The sequence below is a fragment of the Nilaparvata lugens genome, chromosome 7, assembly GCF_014356525.2.
Source record: "Nilaparvata lugens isolate BPH chromosome 7, ASM1435652v1, whole genome shotgun sequence".
Taxonomy (NCBI): domain Eukaryota; kingdom Metazoa; phylum Arthropoda; class Insecta; order Hemiptera; family Delphacidae; genus Nilaparvata; species Nilaparvata lugens.
Window position 1 is genome coordinate 63,317,034 of NC_052510.1, and position 14,009 is coordinate 63,331,042.

The 14,009-nt window shown below is 35.2% G+C and overlaps 1 protein-coding gene across 3 annotated transcripts in view; it reads right to left on the bottom strand.

The window, feature by feature from the left end:
* LOC111052920 (death-associated inhibitor of apoptosis 1) overlaps positions 1-14,009 on the bottom strand; it is a 73,665-nt gene that overhangs the window by 12,620 nt on the left and 47,036 nt on the right. The window contains exon 1 of one of the 3 annotated variants that reach the window (XM_039433374.1): positions 1,841-2,057. The exons of the other annotated variants lie outside the window; for them this stretch is intronic. The gene's annotated coding sequence lies outside the window, so the exon portion shown is untranslated. Of the gene's footprint in view, positions 1-1,840; positions 2,058-14,009 lie in introns of those variants that run through there. 3 annotated transcript variants of the gene reach the window in all.

Here is a 14,009-nt window from a genome sequence, read left to right on the forward strand (position 1 = left end):
TCAAAATCATCGTGGTCTTGTGGGGGGGGGGGTGGAGGAATTAAGTTTTACCGTGGCCTGGTGGTGATAACACCCGAGACCTAATTTTTTGGTTTTGTGGCAGTCAAGTTGTTAAATACAACGAGCCTGTAAGCTAATGACGGAAAAAGCTTAGGCCCTTTTGATAGGATAAGCATAAAAACGGCAACACTGTGCTCCTATTGTTTACGAATAAGCAATATTCGTAATAAGCAAATATTGTCAATTCGCTTATTGTCAAAATAACAACTCCTATTGTTATATAGAAAGGCAATAAAGAAGTTTGCTGCAAACTAATGTTTGCACGGACGGACTAAGATATAGTACAATTAATTGAATTAATAATTTTTTAATAAGTTATGTTAAACCGGATTGGAACATAGATTGAAATAAAGTTCATTAGTTTCTCAGGAATCTCTCAATTTACTAGATTGATAATGGCTCAACTACCAAAACTAGTAGTCTACATAAATTTTCTAATGAAGATTTCAATCGTTTTATATGGCGAATATAAATTAAACCCATTATGACCTTTACTACAACACAGAAATTCAATTTTCAGGAAAGTTTTTGAAATAATTCACGGTAGGCTACTATAATTAAAACCATATCATTTTATTATAGACAGGACATTTTTCAAGATTACACTAATAATTTATTGTATCTATCTTCCAATCATTGAATGCTTCGAATAAATTGAAAATAATCTGCAAGGAACCCAGCCCCAAGCAGTTTATCTTATACATTTTTAAAATGAAGAATATAAGTAGGCTTTCACAATTTTCTTTGTTTTTTGGTGACAAAGCTATTTGAAAGAGAACAAAATGCTTATAAAGTTATGATAAAATTGTACTGCTATTTTCTTCTTTGGCCAAGAGATCGCGCCACACATCTCACAAGGAAAGAAATTTTTGTACGTTAAAAAATTCTTTACACTTGAATAACAAGTTTTTATACTCGACTTGATACGCTCTTCTTCATTTGGCTGAAGAGCGTCGCCGATAGAGGACCTCCTTTCAAAATGAAATGAGGTTAGGTAGGAAATACGTTAAAAAATCAACATCTACAGCGACTACTATAAAATTATAGATTGAATATGAATATACTCATAAATTTTCTAGGAATTAACTGGGCTATGATGATAATTATGATTCATTATAGTGATAATTATGATCCAATTACCAGGCAAGTAAATTTATAATGAGTAATCATAAGTGAAATGTTCATTCAACTCTATTATTCTGAATAGTGTTTTCAAATTTAGACTAACTTACTAGACAAATTTGTTTAAAGTAAAAATAATATACCTAAATAAAAATCATACTGTCGTTAGAATTCAATGTTAGAATCAATAAATAACCCAAATTGAACAAGCATTGTAAAATTGAAATAGTTGAAGGATAAAGGATGAATTAATCTACCAATTCAAACACTTCCGGAAAGCTCTCTCCAAACAAATTAATTTCTTCCAAGCATAGAGGTAAATAGCTTCAAATTAATGATGCTTTACAAGTGAATAATTATTACATACCAAAGATTCAGCCATTTTTAGAAGAAATAAACAATTGGAAATAGGTTATACGCGAATATAATGTAAACAATATGCAAGCCCAGAAAATCGATATTTCCAAATAAGCTTTGTCATTCATCTGCATCTTGATAGTTGGCATGTAAATATAATTTCTAGGGTTGAAAATAGTCGAATTAGGTATGAATACGGTGAATATTTTAGGATTCAAGCTATTGAATGAACAATATGCTTTATATTCTACTTCGTTATCGACCCCATTCATAAACGAATGAACAAAAGAGCACAACATACCTTATTTGTTTATGGTTTTGTTGAACGTCTTGTAATCCAAATAGTAATTGAACTTAATTTAAAAAATGCACTTAACAAGATTTGCCCCGTTCCCCAATTTAAACCGTTGTTTTGCCCATGATTTTTATAAGATTTTTACTAACAGTTTTACTGTAGATGCACTAAAGTACTACAAGCTTCGAGGCCACGAAACAGGCTGGGAAGGCTGGGACAGGCCCTAGCGCAGGCTGATGGAGGGGGACGACTACGACCAACGCGTAAATTTCTCCAAGGCTGCCAACTTCTAGCACATGAGGGAAATTCGAATTCGATTCTACATGGCGCTTGATTTGAATTCTTTTCCACATTTTCACGTGTTCCTGTCTTTTATTGATGAATAACTTAAAATAAGTGTTCAAAATGAATGTAATTATGTCCAATGAGTAGGTTTACACGAAAAAAAACCCAAATACAACAGAAAAACTCAAATTTTCAACTTGTAAATCAATTGCTCAATGCTGTCCACATGTAAAGGATCTGATTATCAACGTTTTCAAAGCAAAATACATTTATTCTAAGTATTTTATTAATAGAATAGCTTCAGTTACTTCCCTACTAAAATTTCATAGTATAGTTTCTAGTTAAAACATAGTTTTTCCTTCAATTTTTCAACTAATTAGTGTCAACAAAAGCGCGCATCAGAGCGTAGAAAAAGGTAGGGAATTTTCATTTCTCTCCACGTAGCTGATATCCTCTAGATATTTACGTTTATCTTGAAAAATAATCTATATTTGTAACGTCATTAGCGATCTGTACACAAAATTCTATTGGGAATTACTCATCAGGGGCTAAATTGTAAACAAATTGTTGTAAACAACATTTACAGCCTTCTCATTCTAGAAGAGGTGAACCAGACTAGATGGGAAGCGGTGAGGGGTGACCTCCGTATACTGAATCATGACGTTAGAACGGGGGTAGGGAGGTGGTTAGACTGGCGTTGTGGTATTTTAATTCATTCCTACAGCGTTGCCAGACTGCTCAGTCATTGAAACAAGACGAACCGAGTGTGGGAAAGTTTTTCAAAGACGCGATTTCGAATTTAACAGACTTCGTGTACGTTTTCACATTACACCACAGAGGTACAACGACTTTCAAATCTGTGTCCACCACAGAAATCGCCCAAACTTTGAAGCTGGACTGCCCTATTCCCACAGAAGACAAGAAACCCGTTGGAATGTCTAGGTTGCCAATTCTCACTTGCCCCGGGTACCAGACAAAGAATTCTGGGTGGCGCTAAGTATAGGGACCGTTCACATTGCAACAAATCCCTGGGACATGTTGCAGAACTTATTAGCTGTTTCCATACTCCGGGGAGGGGTTATCAGCTGTATCTAAACATGAGAACAGCTTCCCTGAAGCAAGGAATAAACTGATACTGTGGATTTACTGTAGCCTGTAATGGAGATTTTCCAAGTTGAAACTCTCTAGAGAGTTTGTAGAGCAAATGTAGAGTTTTATCTACATTTTCAGCTTCATTTACATTGAAACAAACTCCTGGTACAAGCGAAAAACTTATCAGCTGTTCCTATTTATATCACAGTGGAAACAGCTGATAGAGTCCTTCTTCTTTACTCCCACCATCTCAATAATTTTCTTCACCATCAAATCTCAGAATTTATAAGAAAACTGATCTCTCAAATATCCATAATTCGTAACTCCAATTTCCAATCAAAAAAGGCTTTTCCCTCCTCCATCTTTACATTCATCGTTTCTCCTTTTTGTTCAACTCCTTTTCTCGGACCCGGTTGCACAAAAGCCGGTTAAATTTTAACCGTGATTTATTCCACGAGAACCAATCAGAGAAGCCGCCTTTTCAAAAAAGTTTTGCAAAGTGAGATTGAGGCCCGGTTGCACAAAAGCCTGTTAAATTTTAACCGTGATTTATTCCACGAGAACCAATCAGAGAAAGCGTTTTTGAAAAGACGGCTTCTCTGATTAGTTCTCGTGGAATAAATCACGGTTAAAATTTAATCGGCTATTGTGCAATCGGCACTCACTCTTTCTACACCGGATGCTTTACCACCACGCCCTTTTTCAATAAAATTCTCCACTCAAGTAAACTTTTCCTCAGTTATCTTTTACTCTCTTCACATCAAGGAATATAATAAAGGAAAGAATTGGCTTATACCATAGCCACCTCTATTAGGGGAAATTTACGAATGACTTATCATCACATCTCAACTACTGAACTGATTAACTTGAAATGTTGTATAATAAATTCTTAATTTCCCGAGGATGTATCACTGATATTATTGTTTAATTTTGTAATTGATTACTCAAATTACGATCATTTCTTACTCATATGAAAGAGGATAAGAACTAGTAGTTCTGTGAACAGCAGACCTCACGCAGTATTCTCATCCACAAGTACCTGATTGAAACTATAGACCTTATGGAAATACAGCAATAGACTGGCTTCTCCACAAATCTGTGTAATCACTTGTCAGCTGATTTATAATGAATAATTCTTCAGTCTGATTCTTACTCTTATATTGACGTATGAAGGAGGCTCCTTTTTCCTTTTATATTATCCTTGAAATGCAAAATTTCCAAAAACCTTGTATATACGTCGACGCGCAATTAAAAAAGGAACATATCTGTCAAATCTATAACCGCGTTTCGCCGTAAATGCGCAACATATAAACATATAAACATATGAACATTTAAACATTAAGAGAAATGCCAAACCGTCGACTTGAATCTTAGACATCACTTCGCTCGGTCAATTATATTTCTATTTTCTTCATTTATATCAGCAACCACACTAGCTCAGACCTCAGTGCTCTCAGAAGTGTTCATAGAAGCTTGGATGGACTCAACAACTCTGCTACATTTTTGTGAACTAGCTTTAGCTTCTATACTAGCCTAGCCTAGCTGACTGGCTAGATCCTAGAAAGGAATGTGGCACGTACAGTAATATTGTGCGTGCGTGAGTCTGTGTGCTATAGTGTGAAGTTACCATTGTACTATAGTAGTCGGCTCCAAAAGGAATTCCTTTGCTAGTTAGTCACTACTATATCTATATACTTCTATACTATATATACTTCTACCAAGTTCTAGCTAGTGGTCTAGGGGTAGGAGGTGGGGAACAAAAAAACACTATAGCGAGGTCCACGTTATAGTGGTAGTATCTGATAAACGTTGGTGTTGCTATCATTGTCTATCACTCGACAAAGCAGATAGCGCTTTCCCTTTCTACCTTTGCAACATCACTAGATCGTTTTCTAACAATGTAGAAATAAAATTAATTAACAAAATATTTAATCCCAGTTACGGAAACGTAGAATTAAATCATTGAAAAATATATTTCCTTGACGAATAAAACATCAGTGATTATGTTAAACAAAAATAAACAGTTAATTATGTCATACATGACATCAAAACTCATTCAATTTTATTGAAATATTATTTTGTGAATTGGAAATCTGGTCGCGGATTTAATTATTAAATGTAATTGATAAACGAGACGATCTCCAATGTGCAAAGATGAAACGTGTTAATTGTACACATTTTTTTCTTTTGAGACCTATAATTTTAAATAATAATTTTTTTTGATCAAAAACCCTGAACGACCAAAACTATTACATTTTTCTCTCTCTCTCCCCACCATTACAATATTTTACATAAGATACACCGGTATCATTTCTATCCTAAATAGAAGCGGCACTGGCAAAGCAGAGAATAGGCAACGCTGTTCCACTATCTTTCTCCACTGACATTATAACGTGGACCTCATTATATAGTCTGATTTTTACTCTAATATTGGCGTATGAAGGAGGCTCCTTTTTCCTTTTATATTATCCTTGAAATGCAAAATTTCCAAAAACCTTGTATATACGTCGACGCGCAATTAAAAAAGGAACATATCTGTCAAATCTATTACCGCGTTTCGCCGTAAATGCGTAACATACAAACATTTAAAAATTCAAACATTTAAACATGAAGAGAAATGCCAAACCGTCGACTTGAATCTTAGACCTCACTTCGATCGGTCAATTATATTTCTATTTTCTTCATTTATATCAGCAACCAATCTAGCTCAGACCTCAGTGCTCTCAGAAGTGTTCATAGAAGCTTGGATGGACTCAGAGACTCTGCTACATTTTTGTGAACTAGCTTTAGCTTCTATACTAGCCTAGCCTAGCTGACTGGCTAGATCCTAGAAAGGAATGTGGCACGTACAGTAATATTGTGCGTGCGTGAGTCTGTGTGCTATAGTGTGAAGTTACCATTGTACTATAGTAGTCGGCTCCAAAAGGAATTCCTTTGCTAGTTAGTCACTACTATATCTATATACTTCTATACTATATATTTCTACCAAGTTCTAGCTAGTGGTCTAGGGGTAGGAGGTGGGGAACAAAAAAACACTATAGCGAGGTCCACGTTATAGTGGTAGTATCTGATAAACGTTGGTGTTGCTATCATTGTCTATCACTCGACAAAGCAGATAGCGCTTTCCCTTTCTACCTTTGCAACATCACTAGATCGTTTTCTAACAATGTAGAAATAAAATTAATTAACAAAATATTTAATCCCAGTTACGGAAACGTAGAATTAAATCATTGAAAAATATATTTCCTTGACGAATAAAACATCAGTGATTATGTTAAACAACACAATATGTTAAATAAACAGTTAATTATGTCATACATGACATCAAAACTCATTCAATTTTATTGAAATATTATTTTGTGAATTGGAAATCTGGTCGCAGATTTAATTATTAAATGTAATTGATAAAACGAGACGATCTCCAATGTGCAAAGATGAAACGTGTTAATTGTACACATTTTTTTCTTTTGAGACCTATAATTTTAAATAATAATTTTTTTTAATCAAAAACCCTGAACGACCAAAACTATTACATTTTTCTCTCTCTCTCCCCACCATTACAATATTTTACATAAGATACACCGGTATCATTTCTATCCTAAATAGAAGCGGCACTGGCAAAGCAGAGAATAGGCAACGCTGTTCCACTATCTTTCTCCACTGACATTATAACGTGGACCTCATTATATAGCAGAGTGGCTTCAAAAGGAATTCCTTTGCCACTATAGAATTCTATCCTAGAAGTAGAGTGGTTTAGAGGCAGGAGATGGGTAGAGGGCGAAAAACACTAAAACTACGAAGAAGAAGAAGAAGAAGAAGAAGAAGAAGAAGAAGAAGAAGAAGAAGAAGAAGAAGAAGAAAAAGGAGAAGTAGAATTCAGTCGGCGGCTATAGTCAAAGGATGAAGATTAAAGAGAGAGAGAGTGTGTGTGTGTGTATGTGTGGGTGGGTGTTGGATGTATAGTAGCCTTCATAGATATACTGTACTATATGTAACATAGTATATGCCAGTATATAAGTGCTAAACATAGATATAATGTTTTCAAATCATCCATAATCCAGAATCTACTAGCGTAGACCAATATAGGTATAGTTCAAACTATGCTGGTGCTAACAGCCTATGAGACTTGGAGAAGGAGTAGAAGAAGATGTGGGAGAAGAAGAAGAAGTAGGAAAAGAACATGAAGAAGAAGAAGAAGGAGAAGAAGAAGAAGAAGAAGAAGAAGAAGAAGAAGAAGAAGAAGGATGGAAAGAAAGCTCTCACGGCTTCTCTTCTAGGACAGTTCATTGTAGCTCATGGTGGCTTCAGATTGGAATGCATCCTCATTATAGTAGTTGAAAGAGGAGGAGGAGAGGAAAAAGAATATGGGAAAGAAGGAGAAGAAGATAGGTCGCAAAGAAGGACCAGAAAGACCAGAAGTGGATGAGGTGGGTATTAGAAGAAGATGAAGAAGAAGAAGACGAGGAGAAGATGAAGTTGAAGAAGAAGGAGAAGAAGAAGAAGAAGAAGAAGAAGGTGAGGGAGAAGTAGGAGAGGAAGGAGAATTGTTAGACCTCCATTACGATTTCAAACTTAGATGAAACTGTAAAGAATGGAAGATGTAGTGTTTATTATTGTTGTATTTATAATATTATCAGCTGTCCTAAAGAGTTGAGTTTGTTATAGTAATTGAAATAAACACTCACTAAGAACACATTCGCTAAAGAGTTATTACTAATATTTTATATTTATATTTTATACTCTTTACAACTTTACATAAAAAAGATGGAGGAGGAGGAGGAGGAGAAAAGGAAGATGTAGAAGAAGAAGAAAGAAATAGACCCGAAGAGTAGAGGAAAAAGGACAAGAAGATAGATCACAAAGAAGGAGATAGACCATGACTGGAGGAGGTGGATGGTAGAAGAATAACAGGTGGAAAAACCAAAAGTGAGAATAAAAAAAAGAAAAGAAAGGAGAAGAAGAGTACGAGGAGGAGGAGAATCAGAAGTAGACGAAGAATCAGGAGATGAAGAAGTAGGTGAAGAAGAAGCAGGAGAAGAAGGTAATGTGGAAGAGGAAGAATTAGTAGACGAAGGAGAATCAGGAGAAGAAGAAGAATTGGGAGATGAAGAAGTAGTAGAAGAAGAATTAGGAGATGAAAGAGAAGTGGAAGAGGAAGAAAAAAATTAGTAGAAGAAGCAGCAGGAGAGTTGAAGTAGGATAATGAAGAAGATGAAGAAAGAAATAGACCCGAGGAGTAGAGGAAAAAGGAGAAGAAGATAAAGCACAAAGAAGGAGATAGACCATGACTAGAGGAGGTGGATGTTAGAGTAAGAATAAGATGTTAGATGTAAGAATAAGAGGTGGAAAAACCAAAAGTGAGAATAAAAGAAGAAAAGAGAGGAAGAGAAGGAGGAGAAGAAAAGTACGAGGAGAAGGAGGAGAATCAGAAGTAGACGAAGAATTAGGAGATGAAGAAGTAGGAGAAGAAGAAGCAGGAGAAGAAGGTAATGTGGAAGAGGAAGAATTAGTAGACGAAGGAGAATCAGGAGAAGAAGAAGAAGGAGAAGAAGAAGAAGAAGAAGAAGAAGAAGGAGAAGAACAAGAAGGAGAAGAAGAAGAAGTAAGATGGGAAGAAAGCTCTCACGGCTTCTCTTCTAGGACAGTTCATTTTAGCTCATGGTGGCTTCAGATTGGAATGCATCCTCATTATAGTAGTTGAAAGAGGAGGAGGAGAGGAAAAAATATGGGAAAGAAGGAGAAGAAGATAGGTCGCAAAGAAGGACCAGAAAGACCAGAAGTGGATGAGGTAGGTATTTGAAGAAGATGAAGAAGAAGAAGAAGAGAAGAAGAAGAAGTAGGAGAAGAAGAAGAAGAAGAAGAAGAAGAAGAAGAAGGTGAGGAGAAGTAGGAGAGGAAGAAGAATTGTTAGACCTCCATTACGATTTCAAACTTAGATGAAACTGTAAAGAATGGAAGATGTAGTGTTTATTTGTTGTATTTATAATATTATCAGCTGTCCTAAAGAGTTGAGTTTGTTATAGTAATTGAAATAAACACTCACTTTAGAACACATTCGCTAAAGAGTTATTACTAATATTTTGTATTTATATTTTATATTCTTCACAACTTTACATAAAAAAGATGGAGGAGGAGGAGGAGGAGGAGGAGGAGGAGGAGGAGGAGGAGGAGAAAAGGGAGATGTAGAAGAAGAAGAAGAAGAAGAAGTGCGAGAAAGAATAGGAAAAAGTAGACGAACTAGATAAAGAATATGTGTGGTCACTGTAGTGTAGTGGAAGATGAAGGAGTAGAAGATGACGAAGAAGAAGAAGAAGAATATGATGAAGAGAAAGAAGAAATAGAAGATGATCATGAAGAAGAAGATGATGAAGAAGAAGAACTAGTGCGGTCGTGAGAGTTTTGTTATTGCCGTTGGAATGTGGCCGTCGGTGAGAGAAGAGGGGGAATGTACCACTTCAAAAAGAGAAGTAGAGAACGAAGTGGAAAGGAGAGGAATATAGGGTTATATGTGGGAGAGGAAGAGAGATAGACAGAGAGAGCGTTGTAAAAAGGAGAGGCAAAGTACACTTACATCTTCACTCCAGCATGTTACTGGAAGGATGGCAAATATAATACTGAGAAGAAGGAGGAATTCTTCTCCAGTGGACGACAAACTGGAACTCAAAACTCTTGCAAAAGATTGAAACTTATGGTGAAATCACCTTTGAACCGTCAGCATTTCTTGGGAATAAGCTCAATGCTTTTCATTCAACCAATCCTTATGAGTGGAATACGAAATGCTGGTAGGTTAAAGGGAATTTACCTCCAGGGTGTTCTGAGAAATTCGCAGTCTGTCCTTTCTGAAAATTCTGGACTAATTGCTTCTAATTTTAGATCTCGGAATTCCAGAACGGGGCTTTCCAGAATCGTTCCAGATCTTTCTGGAAATTTCGGAATGATTGCTTCTAATTTTAGATCTCAGAATTCCAGAATCGTTCCACATTGTCTGGAAGTTATACCACTAGTTAGAATATTTTTCACCTGCTGAAAAACCCACGGGTTTAGCAGGACCCAACATTGTAAAAAATTATTTTCCAATAAAATTGGATTGATTGATTGATATTAGGGAAAAATAGCTATAAAATACTGTAGTTTGAATGGGCGAATTAGTATAATGGAAATCAAACTTTAAATAGTTTGAATGGTCCGAAAATAGTTTTGAATGGGCGAATTTAGCAAGAATTTTCTGAAGTGATGGAGTTTTAGGAGTAGTTTCCAGTTTGGACAAGGATCCTCATGATTATAAAGCTCTGGAAAGACTATCAATCGTCTATTGTGCAAGAAGTATATTAATATATTATTAGATATTCTTTATTTACCGACGATGGTTATAGGCCTACTTTTTTCGCTTATCAATCCTATTATATTAAGCGAGCAATTTCTGTATATATCTGGTTATTTTTATATCTGGTTATTTTTATATCTGGCTATTTTTATATCTGGTTATTTATGTTTTACGGATCTCGAAAATTAGCTTATCAATCCTATTATATTAAGCGAGCAATTTCTGTATGTATCTGGTTATTTTTATAACTGGTTATTTTTATGTTTGGCTATTTTTATATCTGGTTATTTATGTTTTACGGATCTTGAAAACGGCACTAACGATTTTCACGAATTTTGGAACATAGTAGGTTTATGATATAAAGATTCGATTGCACTAGGTCTCATTCTTTGGAAAACTCGCTGAACGACAATAAAAGGATAATTAATGGAAAACAGATGATAATTTCGTCGTCTCTCGATAACAGAAGATGCGTGTGCCTGTGTGGGATAGAGCACTACCTCCGTAAACAAAGCCTTAGTGCATTCGTGTGACGTAAGCACAGGTAGGGATCCTACACCAATAAAAACACTAGCTGGCTGATATAGATCACCTGAAATCAACGAATTTTTATTGGTGTAGGAGCCCTACCTGTTCTGACGTCACACGAATGCACTACGGCTTTGTTTACGGAGGTAGTGGATAGAGACAGAATTATTTACAGCTGTGTAATCATAATCAATCAGAGAGAAATTTTATCTAGCTAGACAATTTAATCAATTTGATCAACATAATCTGATTTGTTGACATGATAAGTTAATCCTCCTAAACTAGAGTATATCATGATTTTCAAAGTTGATCATTATTTGACAATTTTAAGTGATTAGTGAGTGTTATTTTGTTATTTGATTTGGTTTGTATATAATCTAAATTATTTTTTTTGTTTACAAATGTTTGAAAAGAAAATTGAACCTGAATTCAAGTGTATGGAACATAACCTACTTTCTGGACTATTTATAGTGATAAGTTAATCCTCCTAAACTAGAGTATATCATAATTTTCAAAGTTGATCATTATTTGACAATTTTAAGTGATTAGTGAGTGTTTTTTTGTTATTCAATTTGGTTTGTATATAATCTTAATTATAATTTTTTGTTTTCAAATGTTTGAACAGAAAATTGAACCTGAACTCAAGTGTATGGAACATAACCTACTTTCTGGACTATTTATAGTGTATGAATCAAAATTCGGGAAAGAATCAGTTTTGGGCTGTGCCTGTTAGTACTTCCCCAATCATTTTAAAGAATTGTGTTTGGTTTATCAAAAGTCAATAAATAAATAACGAGCGAAGCTCGGTGCCCCGATATTTGATTATAATTTGAATAATCAGAATAAATTTATATAATGTATAACGAAAATCCAAATTAAATGCTGTAATGTACCTCGATCCCCGAAGACTTCTGCTACTGCAAATATTGACAACAGGGTAAACAGCTAGATGAAAATTATTATATTACTAGCCGTCAGGCTCGCTTCGCTCGCCATATCCGTCAAGCCAGACGTTTAGTCTGGACGTTATTTGAACGTTTTTGGTCCGGTAGATTTCTAGTTCTGCGAGTGAGTGAGTGAGTGAGTGAGTCAGTCAGTCAGTGAGTGAATGAGTGCCATTTCGCTTTTATATATATACTAGCCGTCAGGCTCGCTTCGCTCGCCATATCCGTCTAGCCAGGGGGCTCCGCCCCCTGGACCCCCGACTGGATCGTCCAAAAATGAGATCAGCGGGCTTGCTTCGCTCGCCTGCATGTAGACCTCAGAGGAACCTCTGTACCGAATTCTGGACCCCCGACTGGATTGTCCAAAAATGAGATAAGCGGGCTCGCTTCGCTCGGCTACATGAAGACCTTAGCGGAACCTCTGTACCGAATTTGAACGTATTATGTCAATTTGATCTCGAAAAACACCTGTTACTATATCGGCGTATCTTTGGCAAACAAAATTCTTCCACCTCTGCTAAACCTGTGTACTGATTTTTTTTCAATATATTTCCATCAATTATTATTGAAAAAGGTGAGGAAACGCAGAAAAGCTGAGAAAACGCTTATTTTGGCTAACTGGATAAATTAGTATTTAGGAGGTCCTGGATAAATGCATTTATTCTTCAACTTGGTGCCAACCTAACAAAGTCAACTCAACTTAATGCCAACCTGACAAAATTATTAATTTAGTTGCCAGTTAACAACTGTTTCGAAGAGGTACTCTCTCTAGATTATAGTTCTATATTAACATATGGTATGGACATTTCAATTATAATTTTAAGATATTGGAATAAGAAGAATATACATGCTAAAAGAACTTTAAACCCTTAAAAACCACCCTTAGAGTTGAAATATCGCCAAAAGATTTCTTAGTGCGCCTCTAAAGGGCCAACTGAACATACCTACCAAATTTGAACGTTTTTGGTCCCGTAGATTTTTAGTTCTGTGAGTGAGTGAGTGAGTGAGTGAGTCAGTCAGTCAGTCAGTGAGTGAGTGCCATTTCGCTTTTATATATATATATAGATATTACAAGCAGGTAACTTGTGCTCCGCAAGGGTCTAATTAATAACTTGACATAATGAAATATTGAGTATATGATCATCCTCATACAAATAGATTGGATCTATAGTTCCATGCTGATATTGAGAGGTTTGAAAACTGTAACAATTAATTGAACAATTATTTACAATTGAAACACAATTTGATTGGGATTTTATCTTACGTAAATTTTGTATCACAAATTGAATTAATTTTTCTGTTTATTAAAATTATAATCAATTGATAGACAAAAGAGAAAATAGGCCTATAACCATCGTCTGTAAATTAAGAATCTTTATGCAGAACTTTAAGTTAATTAGTTCAGTAGTTCAGACGCGATGATGCGTCAAGCATGTATTTCATATCCCGTACATGTATGAGCCTATTTCTTCTATGCATGATATATATTATGGTATAGATATAGATAGAAGGAGAATAAGAAGATAGAAGATGAAACTGTTGAATACATACTATTTTATCAATGGCGTTTTATTCAATAATTCATGAGCGGTTGAAGTTTGCCCGCTATTGAACTTTGACAAGAAAATAAATTTTTCTTTTTCTTTCTAAAATATTCCAACAAAAACCACTAAATCATGGAACTTTTATCAGGCTTTTTGTACTCAAGTTTTATTATGTTATTTGAATTGAATCCATGCGATTATTCAAACAAAAACAAACTACCATTCTAGCCGAGATAAACTTTAACCCTAGAATCTAATACCATGCACATTTATTTCGCTATAGCCTATCAACTTTTGCAAAATTTCTCATCTCTTTTTTTGACCTATTATTTATTATCGAGAGGTCTGATAAAAATGAACAGAATTGGATTATCACTTCAAAGACAAAAGATATTTCATTTTCCCCAAAAATATTCATGTTTAATGATAGAAAGATAATAGAAATTGAAGACTCTAGG